The sequence below is a fragment of the Arvicanthis niloticus genome, chromosome 4 (genome assembly GCF_011762505.2).
Source record: "Arvicanthis niloticus isolate mArvNil1 chromosome 4, mArvNil1.pat.X, whole genome shotgun sequence".
Taxonomy (NCBI): Eukaryota; Metazoa; Chordata; class Mammalia; order Rodentia; family Muridae; genus Arvicanthis; species Arvicanthis niloticus.
In genome coordinates, this window is record NC_047661.1 from 56492263 (window position 1) to 56506179 (window position 13917).

The window sequence follows — 13917 nt, forward strand, 5'->3', positions numbered from 1 at the left end:
AGGAGGAGGCGCAGACACCGCCGCCGCAGCCTTTAGTTTCTGCTGGGCTCCGCGAATGGAGCTTAAAGTCCGACAATGCCCACGCTGATTTTAATCTTGTATCTGGTCCTCTGGATGGCCTTGGCTGAACCCATCAGAAGCCCAGTCAAGGGGCCGCCCCTCACCTCCCGGAGAGTTAATATGCAAAACAGTTACGTCAGATGTGGGGGCGGGGCACACCGGGGTTGACAGGCAGCCTGGCTCTTGCGGAGGGAGGAGGCGCGAGAATCAGCCTGGTTCAGTGACTGAGACAAACTGGACGTGAGCGGAGCTGGTGCTGTCCACAGTGTGTCGGTGCTGAACCCCGGCTGTGAGGGATCGCCTGCTTGGGCACCTGGAGGCAACGCCCACTGGAACCCTCTGTGCCCAGTGGGACCCGCTTCACCACAGGACCCAGTTTAACTTGACAAAGGAGTGCGACTCGGACGTAGGAGAGACTCCTATGTTTGCAATCTGGGCGCCCACTCAGGCGTGACTTTGGAGATTTCTGTAGTTTTAACTCAAAAGTATTTTGATTTTTTCCAACCTAAGAGAATTTTTTCATCGTTATTATTTTTCTTTTTTTTTTCTTTTTTGTACTGTGACTCATATTTCCACATCATTTAGAAATCTTTTTGGAGGACTTTTTTTTTTTTTTTTTTTTACTTAAAATAAGGTAAGAATCGTTTTTATAAATGATTGCAAGTGGGTGAGAAATGCAGACAGCCATGGAAAAATTTAAAAATAAGTTTTGTTTATTTCTATAATTTGAGACAGGACTTTGGAGATAATTATAAAAATTAATAATTTGGTACAATATGAGATGCTTTTTTAATAATAATGAAGACTGATTATTAAAGTGTTAAAGAAGTTGAGAGCTGTTTGTTTTTGTGAAGTTAATATGATACATCTTGCTTTATCCATGTAAATATTTTAGATGAATACTTCTAGTGTTGCTTGGGTTAGTTCAATATCAAGCCCACAAATATGTGTATGCATGTGATAAAAATTTCCAAGTTGTTTAAAATACATTTAATTTAAAAACATATTTGAATGAAGCTACTATTTGGTTAATAAATGATATTTTGTGTGTCCAAAACATGGATTGCAAAGTGCTGAGGTTGTTAACATGGTTTGGAGGGGAGACAGGAGGGATAGGGCTCTTTCTGCCAGGCTGGCTTCATTTACATATGTTGTTGTGCTGTGGGTGCAAATAAAACTAGTGAAACTCAGTCTGTGAGAATTTCACACCCAAGGTCCTGTGAATTTCCAAGTTGGAGACTGCTTGTTCTGCTATTGCTTAGTAGATGTCATCGCTTCTCACCCCCTCAGGTCAGAGGTGAATGCAAATGAGATACACTGATTTAATAATATAGTATTAGCTTACATTATAGTGTTGACTGCTTTGGTGATTGAGTGGAGCAGGTAAGCTTGGGTTGAGAAGATGTCTTTCTATTTCATCAATTTTTAACCTCTTGCGTGCTTAACAGAGAACATTTTCTACTTAAGAGGTTTCACGTGAAGCTATGTTCCTTTTGTCATTTGGTAGTGTGATTTGAGTACGTTTTGAAAAGGAGAACTCGGTGTGGATAAGCACCAAACAAGACTGCTCAGCGTGAGCAACCACTAAATGATGGAAGTTACTTGGTGTTGCCATAAATCTTGCTATTGTTCATGCACATATTAAATAGATGAGATTTTTTTCTGAGAAATGGTGTGATTCTCCAGCCATGTCACTCAGTGACATTAGATGAAAGAGAAATAATGCCTAGAAAAAGGCAATGCTTGTTTCTTTACAATTCTTGTGTTAAATGGAATAGGTAAGCTGTAATGCTGCTTCATACTTAACTGTCTGAACTCACGAAGGTTATGCTGTGCATATCATCAGGGTGTAGTAAGTTAAGTTCATATATTTTGGGTGGTGCAATGGCTTAGGCATTTCCACAATAGTTACATTAGAGTTGCTGGGATGAAGTTTTGGTGCATATGATTGTAGTCATTCATCTGAGTAGAGATTTTTCATTTTGTTTATATCACAGCTTCCAGCGGAGGGATTGCTATAAGAAATGTATATTGCTGCAGATTATCTCGAGCTAAAGGAAGTCCTCTTAAGTTGTTACCTGTTTCTAACTTAACAAATGTTCTTTGTAGGATTCATGTTAGTCATGAGATCTCGTGTTTAAATATTCATAAATACTTAAAATTTTGAACAAGTAGACTAATAAATCCACATCATCTAACATAATAGTAAATAAGACACATGAAATAAGACATGCCTGGAAGTTTTGATAAACATGACTTTGTTTTATGAAATTGTTTTTTATTACTATTCATTGTAAATTTTCTTTTAAAAACTAATTATAGAGAAATAAATATTTCACTTTGGAATTTCAAGTGAAATGATGGTTGCTTTTAAATTTATTAATCTCGACACATTCATGCATATGGTAATTTTACAAGTGGCTTGAAAGGCAGCCACATATCAACCTTACATTTATTTCAATATTTGGGGATACCAATGGTTTTTGTTTGCAGAAAGTTTTCTATCCTTACTCAAACATAAAATCACCAATATCCAGTGTTCTTACAGATGGAGTTTTGTTATCAAAATGTGATGTTTAGATACAAGTTAAAATATTAGTGGTAATTATAGTATTCTAGATCACTAATAAGTTAATTTAGTGGGACAAATCAATGTACCCACTGATTTTTATTCACATGTAGCTTTTATGTCTTAGTTATGAGGTAAGATAATTGGGTTCTCATAATGTGTCAGAAGTTTGCATTTAGAAAATCTTATTTCAATGGAGAATAAAATACAAACTAAAAAGTAATAAAATTTTTAGTTTTAGAGACACTGAGGAAACAGTTAAATATAGTTAATTCATTAATTGCTCTTTTAGAAAAAATTCAATGAATGTTAATTGAGTCAAGACAATACAAAAGCTATATAAAAATCAAACACTAGATAGATTATTAAAATAATAATTTATGTCATTACAGAAACTATAAAACTGCAACACAGCTCACTTTAAAGTGATGACCTTTGACAGGTGTCTAATTATTGTTTTCAATATACTAAAACACATTGAGGTAAAAATGTAACACAAGAAAATTGCTAGATGAATTTATTTTATTTTATTTTTATAAATATATGACAAATTTATATTTTGAGATTTATCATGAGGATTATGTTTTCAAGGAATTTATATGTGCTGTTAGTTTTTCATATTTGGTCAAATTTCTATACTAATACTAGCACACATGATAATATAATGCTCAAAATTTTATTGTGAACTAATAGGCTAGAAAAAACACTTTCTATAGTTACCGTCATTTTGCCAGCCAGGTGGCCAATTATCCCTTCCAAACAATCTTAATCACCCTCTGACTCAGGGCCATCAGTGTCTTTTGGGTATAGTTTCCTTAAGGTGACATAGAAGGCCCTTGTGGGAAAATGCCAGTTTTCCAATTTAACCAGTGAACGTAACCAAGTAATTGATCCCTTTGTGCTTTAAACCTTCTTAGTGTTTAGCAATTAATGGTGTTATAAGGGTTAGAATACTGTTTTGATGAATCCAGGGTTCCTGTGAGTCTGTACATGAGTGCTTTGAAAGAAAAAGACTTAATGTCATTGAGGGTTAGTTTTATGAGAGACACTGTGTGTATATGTGTGTGTGCTTGTGTGTGTGTGTATGTGTGTTTGTTTGTATCACTACAGGACTACTATAAACACGCAAAGAAGATGATCTGGAAGATGTGAGTTCAAGACATGCTGCTTAATACAGAAGTAATGAAAATAATAGGCCTAAATAAAATGTATATTTTTGGTGGCAAATGTACCTGCTAATTTTTGTCTTTTTTTTTTTTTTTTTTTGTTTAGACTGGTTTACTTGAGGACACATGGGTTTTAGAAGGATTTTTTTTCACTTTTTTTTGGATGAAAATGTTTTTCAGAAGCTCTCCATTCTCTTTTCAAATTTCTACAGTAATTAATTTTTTATTGCCATTAATTCTGAGAGCTTCTGAAAAAGTTTTTGTTAAGGACGAAGTTATGCAGAAAGTCCAATAATATACACTTCTGGTAAATAACTTGAAGCTTATTGTATGTAAAAGAAATGATTATGAAAATAAATGGATTTCTTTATAACTTCTGACAATAAGTCATATGCTTCTAAAGGAAAATGTCATGGCTATTCCAAAAATGGAACATTTTAAATTCCTGTGTATGATTGCCTCTTATGTATTACTTAGGAAAGAAACCTAGTTATCTCTGAACTTTTTCTTAAACCAAGTAATTAATATTACTTAAAAGTAGCTTTTGGTTTTAAATTATGTAAATCTATAAGTAAAGTGGTTGCTTAGTGAGTTCATGTGTATGTCAATACAGAGAATATTATTCTACCTTATAACTGGCTCATAGCATTGCCAACAATTCTAAAGCATAATGCAAAAGAGTTAGACACTTTGTCACTGAGTTATATTTCAATGTACTCATTATAATTGACAGTTAGAGGAAGCATACTAAACAAATATCTGTTCCTTGCTATGTAGCACCAGGTAGTAATTAAGTCATACATATAACAGGAATTTAAAATACCCACAAACCACATTCCTTATATATAATAAAATGAAATTATTTTTTCTTTCAGTGCTAGATCATTTCCCACATATTATCTATTGTTTTTAAAACCACAAAGACCTTTTTTTTTTTATCATGTAAAACCCTATTATTTCCTTATACACATGAAAAAAAACCCCATGCCTTCTGTGGTCATGTCCTCTAATTCTCTGAAATCTGTATTCTTATGCCACAAGCCAGGATCAGATAGGGTCTGAGCTGTCGCACTGAGGAATGAGAAAGTCAGCTCTCCACGTTTCTAAGGCAAAGCCTCAGAGATGCTGTTGGTAGTTTCATTGGCTGCTCCATCATGGATGACCTGTTGTTATTTGAAAGTGTGTTTTAGGAGGCAGGCTTCACTTATTCATCTTTGAAAAGAAGTACACACACACACACACACACACACACACACACACACACACACACTCAAAATAGAAACCATTCAATTTTTTTTAGTAGATATATACTTGTTATTTATCTTAGGTTGCTTTTAACTCATCTTTTCATTTACCATTTCTGTAATCTTGTAAAAGTTGATACTATTATCATTTTACATATAAAACCAAGAAACTCTAATCCAATATTTCTCTTATTATTTTAGTAATAAAAAGGTAGAGAATTTTTTTTAAAACTAGAAAATTACTACCTGCTAAAATACCTGTATAAGAGAGATTTTTTTTTCATATCATCTGGGAGTGAGTCATACACTTCTTATTTATGACTATTTAGATCATAAAATATTTTTATACCTTGTTCATGATTACCTTTATGCACTGATATGGTAAATTTTGGAAAGATTAATGGGTTTACCCTGAGCCAGGATCTGCACAACAAACCAAGCTCCCCAGACCACTGTGCATGTCTAGCTGTCTGCTGTGGTCACTTGTTCAGCTAGCATAAATATTCCTGTTTTATACCCTTTGGTACAGTGAGTGCATCTCATTATTTTCCTGAGATAGATTTTAAATGTTGAAGTGTATTGAAATTATTATAAACATTCCCGTTGAGCAGGCACACTTTTGAGTACATGGTCCCAGGCTTCTAGCAGAAATGTTATTAAGTATGATACATTGTCTGATCTCATACTTTAAATAGTTTTAAAGTATCACCAATGGCAAATGTTTTCCATTTGCAGAATAGGGCATTTAGTTTCTTAAGAATCCATTATTTCTTTCCTAACTAGGTAGCGAAATTCAAGCACAAATGTAACAGGAAGTTCAGCTTACTTAAGCAATCTGTGTTTGTAGGCTGCTACTCATTTCAAACCTTCAGGTCCATAAGTTGCTATAATTTTTAATAGTCTGAAAAATCGAATAAAATAATCAGAATAAACTCCCCAGTCTTGAAGCAGGGCTGCAGAAAGGGAGGTGTTAGGTAGATGCCACACTGTTTAGGATCACACTTTGTTGTCTGCAGTTTTCAGGCAAAGGTGTACACTGACCACTAGCTGGAGCTCTTCATTTTCAGAAGGTCAGAGGCTCAGGTGAAGAAGACAACCCTGGTGGTGTCCCCACAGCCCAGCTCCCAGGTGAGCTACAGACTTGCATCACATCTCAAGAGCATCCTCGTTATGCAAGTTTATGCTTGTCTTAACAAATGACTCCCAGTGCAGATTTTTAAAAATGTTTGTAAGGTTGTTTTCATTGAGATGTGGAGAAAGTTCTAAGTAGAAATGTAATCGACTTTTACTTTTACTTTCTGTGGGCTTCCCTCTTGAAATTGAACCTACTACAAAATATCAACAATCTTGAGAGTTTTACCCCATTACATCTACCAGGCCTTTGACTCAACCTTCAGCCTCCTCTGTGTAGTCATATCAAAAAGCCCTTTCAAACTACTGTTCGTTCACAGATTCGTTGAAAATCTATAGCTTTTACCTAGATGGCTATGTCACTGAGTTACTTTCCATGCAATTTAAAGACCTGAGTTTCTGTCCCCAGGACCAAGAAAAGTTGAGTGTGGCAGTGCATAACTACAACAGCAACAGTGAGGAGATACATCCATGAGGGCCTGTTGGTTAGCCAGTGTAGCTAAACCAATGAGCTCAGGCTCACTGAAAGACCTAGAATCAGAAATTAATGTGGAGAGAAATTGAGGAAGATGTCATATTAATACACACATGCACACACATATACTTAAATACACACATGCACAGATATGTAAATACACACATATCAAGCACACAAAGTGATCACATATTTATATCAATGCTTGGTGGAGTTTATGCTATTTATATTTGCTACATTTAATTCCTACAAAACTGTAATAAAATTGTTAAGTGTTTTATATATGTAAGACTATAAAAAATTATGTTGATGGATTTGGTATGTAGATTTTTAAGTATTTACAATCTATCATTTTTTATTCGTTTCTTCAGTTGCTAACTGAAAATAATACAAAGCCTGGTTTACTAATATCTTATTCTTTGCCATGTAAATCAGGATACATATTAAGTTAACATAATATAAGCATGAAGCAGGAGGCAAAATGACACTTTATGTTTATTAGAAAAAGTAGAATAAGTGTATTTTATATTTACTCTGAAAAAATTACATTTCAAAAGATGTCATTTTAAAAATATATCAGATGTATGATGATGTTTTCTTTATTATTAAGTTATAGATGAGTAAATAATTTGATTTGTTTTTTGCAAAGGATTATGTCAAAATGACATTGTACTTATATATTTTGTAATTTACTTACAATGCAAGGAATTTGACCTTGATGCAAGCTAACAGAGATTAGCTAGTACATAACTCAATTTTAAATTTTAAATAAATGGCAATTTTCTAAAGACATTTCAGATCATCTCCATTTTATTGTAACTAAATGCAACAAACATGTTACACACCAACTACTTGACAGGCAATTTCTCAGTTACTGGTATTGAGCATGAATGACAGAGACAGAGTACTTGGTCTGATGTTTCTTTTGAAGGACAGACTAGAAGCAAATCAATAAATGCAAAGTATAATTCTTTCATGTGTCTAATTGCTATGATACAGCTTAAATAGGGGAAGAATTGCTAAAGAAAGTGGGTGAAGCCTAAGGGAGCAGTCATCTCAAGTACAACTTAGTATCATTTCTAGATATTCATTAAGTAACTCCTGTCCAAAGTTAACAATACTCTTATTTATTGATTGATTTATTGATTTATGGTCTGAAGATGGAACCTGTGTCCCATATGTGCTAATCATGTGTGATTCTTGCTGATCTACACCTTTTGTATTTATATTCATTAAAATATATTTTTCTAAAATATATTAATTCACTTAATTAATTTGAGAGTGAAGAAAATGACATTAATACATGTCAGAGACATGAGGTTTTAAGTATCAGCAATTCAAACTTACATTTTTAAATTAATAGTAATTTAAATTGAAGATGGAAGAATGTTGTATACTGGACATCTTCTTATAGAACAGAACATTATAAATAGAAGTCTTAATTTTTGTGGTACCATAAACTCTTTTAGAATGAACATCATTTTGTGAACTAGTACACACTGTTGTTACAATATTAAAAATATTTGAATGCTATGGCAAATTATCCCTTTCATTGTATGACCTGAACTATCTGGTTGTTTTTCAATGACAGGGTTGTGTGGGAGGTGCCAGGGGATTGAGAAAGATGTATCAACTTGGGTCAGGAGGTCTTATATACTACTTTTCTTGTGCTAGGGAAGTTTATTAAGAAGTACAGCAGATTATATACATTGTAGCAGAATGAAAAATGGCCAATGTTGGTAATAGGAAATTTTGAGATGGAAAATGTTATCTGTCACTTGGGTACATACACACATGCACATATACATATGGACACATAGCAAAGCCCACCTCTAGTTGTGCCAATGAGACAATTTATATAGAACATTAAATTAATGTAATAGTGACAGAGTCCCATCTGGTAGGGGGTCAAATGAAGTAAGAAGGAAAAGAAGCTTGCCAGCCCAGTGTGGGCCCTGTTTCTCTCATTTTATGGTGACTGTGGTGTGATCATTCATACATTTCCATCACTGTGGACAGAATCCTCAGAAACTGGTAGCAGACATTACAGTTTCTTTCTTTGAATCATGTATTTATCATAGTGACTGAAAAATCCCAGTAACCAGAAACTCTGAGAAGGGGTGTCATTGTGACTAAATCTGATCTAGTAGGTCTTAAGCTTTTGGGGCTTATTTGTGGGAGAAATTTGCAAGAATTTGAAGGTACAAACTAGAGAAACCAGAGAATATTAAATAACCTCCAGTGCTTAGTCAGGAATCTGAGGGGGGGATCAGCTGACTAAAACTCCAAAAGAAATAGATACAGTAAAGCTGTGCTCTTGGGGCTTTTTGTGGGAGGAAGAACGTATTGAGAAAGGAGTAGAGACAATACATATTATATTCTGAAGAAGAATTTGTCTACATTTCATTCATGTCCATAGACTTTCTGTCAGGCTGAATTTAAGTTAACAGACTAGTTAATATGGTAGAGGAAATGTCATGATATTCAGGCTTTGGCTTAGGCTTTTATGGCTGCTTGTAGATAGCTCTGCAGGTAAAAATCAGGAGCAAACGCCAAAGAAGAAAGTCTTAATGCACTTGTGGTTTGATTAGAAAAGTCTGTGTAAAGTAGGGGCAGAGAAAGGCACTGTTTCTAAAGAAAATATAAGAAAACAGATACTGCAGCCACATATAAGACACCTTGAGCATATCTTAGAAAGTGGCTAGACATCATCCTTTGCATGATCAAGTATGTGGAAGAATAAGTCCTGTAGAATTTTCTTGAGGGTGTTTCCCAGGTTCCCTGCACATGAACCTGCCAGAGAGATAATTTCCCCAGGATTTACGTGGGGTTTTCCAGCTCCCAGGTACTCAGAAAGGAAAGTCATAATCTGCAGGTGGAGTCATCCCAGGAAACAGCAGGTAGGCTTCAAATACCAAAGCCACAGGGGCAGAACAGCCCAGATGTTTCAGAACTTACATTATGATACATCTGTCCCTAACGTTGGTCACAGAGATACAAAATTTATTATTTTCTGTACTGGATGTAAGCCTGGTTTGGTCCAGTTATTCTTGGTCATCCTTTTATGTCTCTTTTTTGTAGAAAGAATGCTCACTCTGTACCACAGTACCATAAGTATGTAGTTTTGGAATTTTTATGTTGGAACAATATTGAAACTTTGGGGATTTATGGGGATTGCTGTATTTGTTTTGCAATATGAAATCTCTATTACTATTCTTTATTGGGAGTAGTGGGAGGCAAGAATTTAAATTTTATTAAAACTTAAAGGAAATGCTACCTACAGGCTTGGGCATTGAAACCTTGTTCTCTCTTTGGTGGTGTTATTTTGAAGGGGTTGGACTTGTTCCAACATGGAACTTATCTAGAGCATGTAGGTCACTGGAGCTATCTGTGGAGAAGTGTCTTTTTCTTACTCAAGAATACAATACTCAGTTGTATGTATTCTTGGATCTTCTCTCTGGTCCAAAGAAGTTAGAGATCTCAACTGTCTGTTCCCCACGGCCATGGTGTTCTGACTCAGGGAGAACCAGAAACAGAGCAAACTCCTGTAGACTGCAACTGTAACACTGAGGCCAAATAAGTACTTCTTCTCATGCCTGGCTTTTCTCAGATACTCAATTGCAGTCACAGTGAAATTTGTGTCTTTTAAGTGAATATCTGAAAATAAATTTGTGTTCTTCCTGAATTACATGGTGAACTTGTTCAGAATTTTACATTTTAATAGAAAAGCTACATATGCTAAAAACCTGTGTTTCTTCAACTACAGTGTTATTTCAAATGATTTAGTATTCCAGACAGTCTGGCATTACAAGGGAGACAAAGAGACCTAGAATGCTTGGGTTTGTGCACACACTTGAAACCAGGGTTTATGTTAAAATTATTATGCAATCCTGTTTCTGGAGAGTGGCACAGCAGAAAACCATGTAAAACACAAAAAGCACTGAAGTTCAATTATTTTAAAACAATTTAAAACTTTACAAAATAAATGTCACAATTAAATGCATGTTTTTTTTTTTCTGTTTCTTGGCAAGATACCAAAAGTTAGTGCCTCTGCAAAAGATTAGCTTTGAAAGAACTACTACAAATTGTACCAAAGTTTCGCCTGAATTATTTTCTTTTGTAAGAGTTCTCATAATGCTATAATTCCTTGAGCTTAAAACCTTTAATGGTAAAAAAAGAAAACAAAATTCCAGAAACTTTTTTTAAGTATATGCCTTTATATTTCAAAAAAAAAAAAGAGAAAAGGTTGGAAATAAACACTTTCTGAAACCATTAATTTTCTTTTGACAAGTGCCCCGTTTCTTTGTTTCCTGAGCCTGGGAGAAGGTGAAAGGCTTATTGTCTGCACGTGAATAGCACAACCTAGCTGATGAAATCTGGAGACAACTAAGTGCCAGCTGTGAGAACTGCTCTCCAGGGCTAGCATTCTCCTGGTCATCTTGATAATTATATATGTTTTGCTGAATGCCTCTAAATCAGTAAGGAGAGCTGAGAAGTGTATTAAGGTATTTTGTTAGAAGCTTTATGATAACACTATGTTCCTCAAAACTACCTTCAGGTAGAGGCAAAAGGATGCTTTCAAGTGCAATATAACCCTGGTGAGTTTAGAAAAACCACCACCACTGAAACATCTTCTGGTGCTTTAGCATTTTTTTTGCAGTGGTTATGTCTTGTTTGGTATCACCAGTGCATGAGCTTCATCTTGTTCAGTCTTTGTTTATAGAAAGCACGTGGGTTTCCCAAGGGTATGAATGTTTCTTCAAAATAACATATGCAAATTATGAACCTAGATAGAATATATTATTCTATGTAATGCTATCAAATATTGTTTGATTAAAAAATCAAAGTATTAGACAAAAATAAAGATCTTTGCTATTTATTTATCATTTTTGAAAGAAGTCTTACTATCACATTTTCTTTTTTCTTTAAAATTAAAAAAAAATTCAAATTTATTTATTTATTTACTTTACATAGTAATCGAAGCTGCTCCATCTCCTCCTGGTTTCACCCTCATAGCCCCTCCTTCCACCCCCAACTCCTTTTCTCCTTCTCTCCATGGCTACCAACCTGACCTGGCCTACCAATTTGTAACAGGACTAAGTGAATCTTTCCCCATTGAGCCAGGCAAGGCAGTCCAGCTAGGGGAAATGGATCCACAGGCAGGCAACAGAGTCAGAGACAGGGCCTGATCCAGTAGGTAGGAGACCCACAATAAGACCAAGTTGCACATTCACTACAGTTTTTCTTAATTGGCATCAATGTATATCTGTGCCTTCAGTTTATAATCAGGATAATTGTTATTTGTGTCATTTTTTAGTTATTAAATTTTTATAACTTATTTTTTACTTGTGTTGAGCTTATCATGTAATTACATAACTTTCCCCCTCTTAGCCTCCAACACTTTCTATGTAGTTAAACCTGTTTTCTTTTAAATTCATGACCTTTTCTTTACTTGTTGCTGCATGAGTGTGTGTGTGTGTATGTGTGTGCGTGTGTTCCTAAATATATTATAATCAGGTAGGTCTGTAAACTCTTTCTCAAATGTATGTAGTTTCAGTGCTAATCATTCAGTATTGACTAACTATTAGTGTGCTCTTCACAGACAGGAACTATTTCTTCATATCTCCAAATTCCTTAGTTGCCTGAAAGTGTCTAATGTTGAGGTTGCTAGGCTTTTCCCTGGCCTTGTGAACACATCTAATGGGGTCATCCTCATTTAGGTCATGTTTAGGTAACCACATCCTCATTCCTCATCAAGGAAACCTCTCTTTGTAACAGACAGTGAGCATTCCAGAAAACCACAAATGGAGAGTTGTGGAACTCACTCGCAACTTGCCACTTTCACACTTATAATACAACCATGGCATCAAAGGCTTGGGGATCCTTGCAGAGAAGGGGCAGAAAGACTGTAGTATCCAGACAGGTTGGAAATTTGCTGTGAGCTTGTATTCCCTAGAAAAGTCAGAGAAGCCACTTCTACTTGTACTTCTTTTAAAGAAAATGTTTGTTTAGACGTATCTATTTACCTTATGTGTGCATGTGTGTGCCTAGTACCTGTGGAGAGGGTTAGAGACCTGGCATTGCAGATTTTTGTGAGGTGCCATGTGGGTTCTGGGAACGGAACCTGGGTCCTCTGGTATAGTAGGAAACACTTTTAACTGCTGCACATCTCTCCAGTCCATTTTTTTCTACATTGATTTTTAAAAAATTAGTTATTTATATGCTAAAGGCTGGCCCCTCCATGGCCTATTTCACAGAGTCCCTGCCCCCTTCTCCTCTGAGAGAGTCAGGCTCCTACCCTGGTACATCAAGTCTCTGCAGGTTTAGGCACATTTCTATTTCTTAAACACTTTTTCTTTTATTATTATTATTATTTTTATTATTTTTGTATTGAGAAACCTTGAGCTTTTTACTTTAATGAAACATATTAACTTATTGTAAACCCTACTCAGTCTATGGAATTACATTGTGCAAGTCTTACTTAGTAAATGAATCTAATATCACAATTTTATATTTGGCATATTGCAAATATTTTATTTTATTGACAGATGTTAAAGAGAACGTGATCTTAATTTCTCTCAGACATTAATTCTAGAAAGTAGAATTTCTACAGATTTAAAAACTCATCTTATTTATATAGACATGCATGTGTATATATGCAGATTGACTTAGTTTACAATACAAATGAAGGAAATGTGGAGGAAAATTGAATCTACATCGAATTCAATGCTCACAATTCCTTGTTATCATCTAACTCATTAATGAGATGTTTCCATTTCATTTTACATGGCATCAGAGTTACCAATATATAAATCTCACTTTAATTTCTACACACTTTCAGATTTATGGGAAATTCTAGTCAGATAATTTCAATCACTTCATTCTTGGGATGTTCTCATAATTACGTTAATGCTGTAGTTTTATACAAGGATGGGTGATGAATGGTGCGTGGAAATGAGATGTTCTGCATCTGACTTTACATGATTATTCCTCAAACAAGCTCAGGGAATATAACCTTAAATGTTGTTTTGTTCATTTACTGACTTGTTCTATACATATGTGCATGCATATGCATGTGCATGTGTACACACACACACACACACAGAGACATGTGTGCCCTACTAAATATGGTATTACTCCCAGTTTATACTATACAATCATTACAACACTTTAAATTCATTTCAGATGAAATATGCTGTATTCCATTCTAAAATAGTTTGACAGATTATTTCTTTGTGAAAAGCAAGTTAATAATGCCTGACTTAGGTAGAG

At 34.9% G+C, this 13917-nt stretch overlaps 1 protein-coding gene across 4 annotated transcripts in view; it reads left to right on the forward strand.

The window, feature by feature from the left end:
• The first annotated feature begins 200 nt into the window (after positions 1–200).
• Positions 201–13917, forward strand: part of Fstl5 (follistatin like 5) — a 575824-nt gene continuing 562107 nt past the window's right edge. The window contains exon 1 of one of the 4 annotated variants that reach the window (XM_034501239.2): positions 201–694. The gene's annotated coding sequence lies outside the window, so the exon portion shown is untranslated. Of the gene's footprint in view, positions 695–1329; positions 1351–6082; positions 6168–13917 lie in introns of those variants that run through there. The other 3 variants (XM_076932541.1, XM_076932540.1, XM_076932539.1) reach the window with 3 other exon arrangements.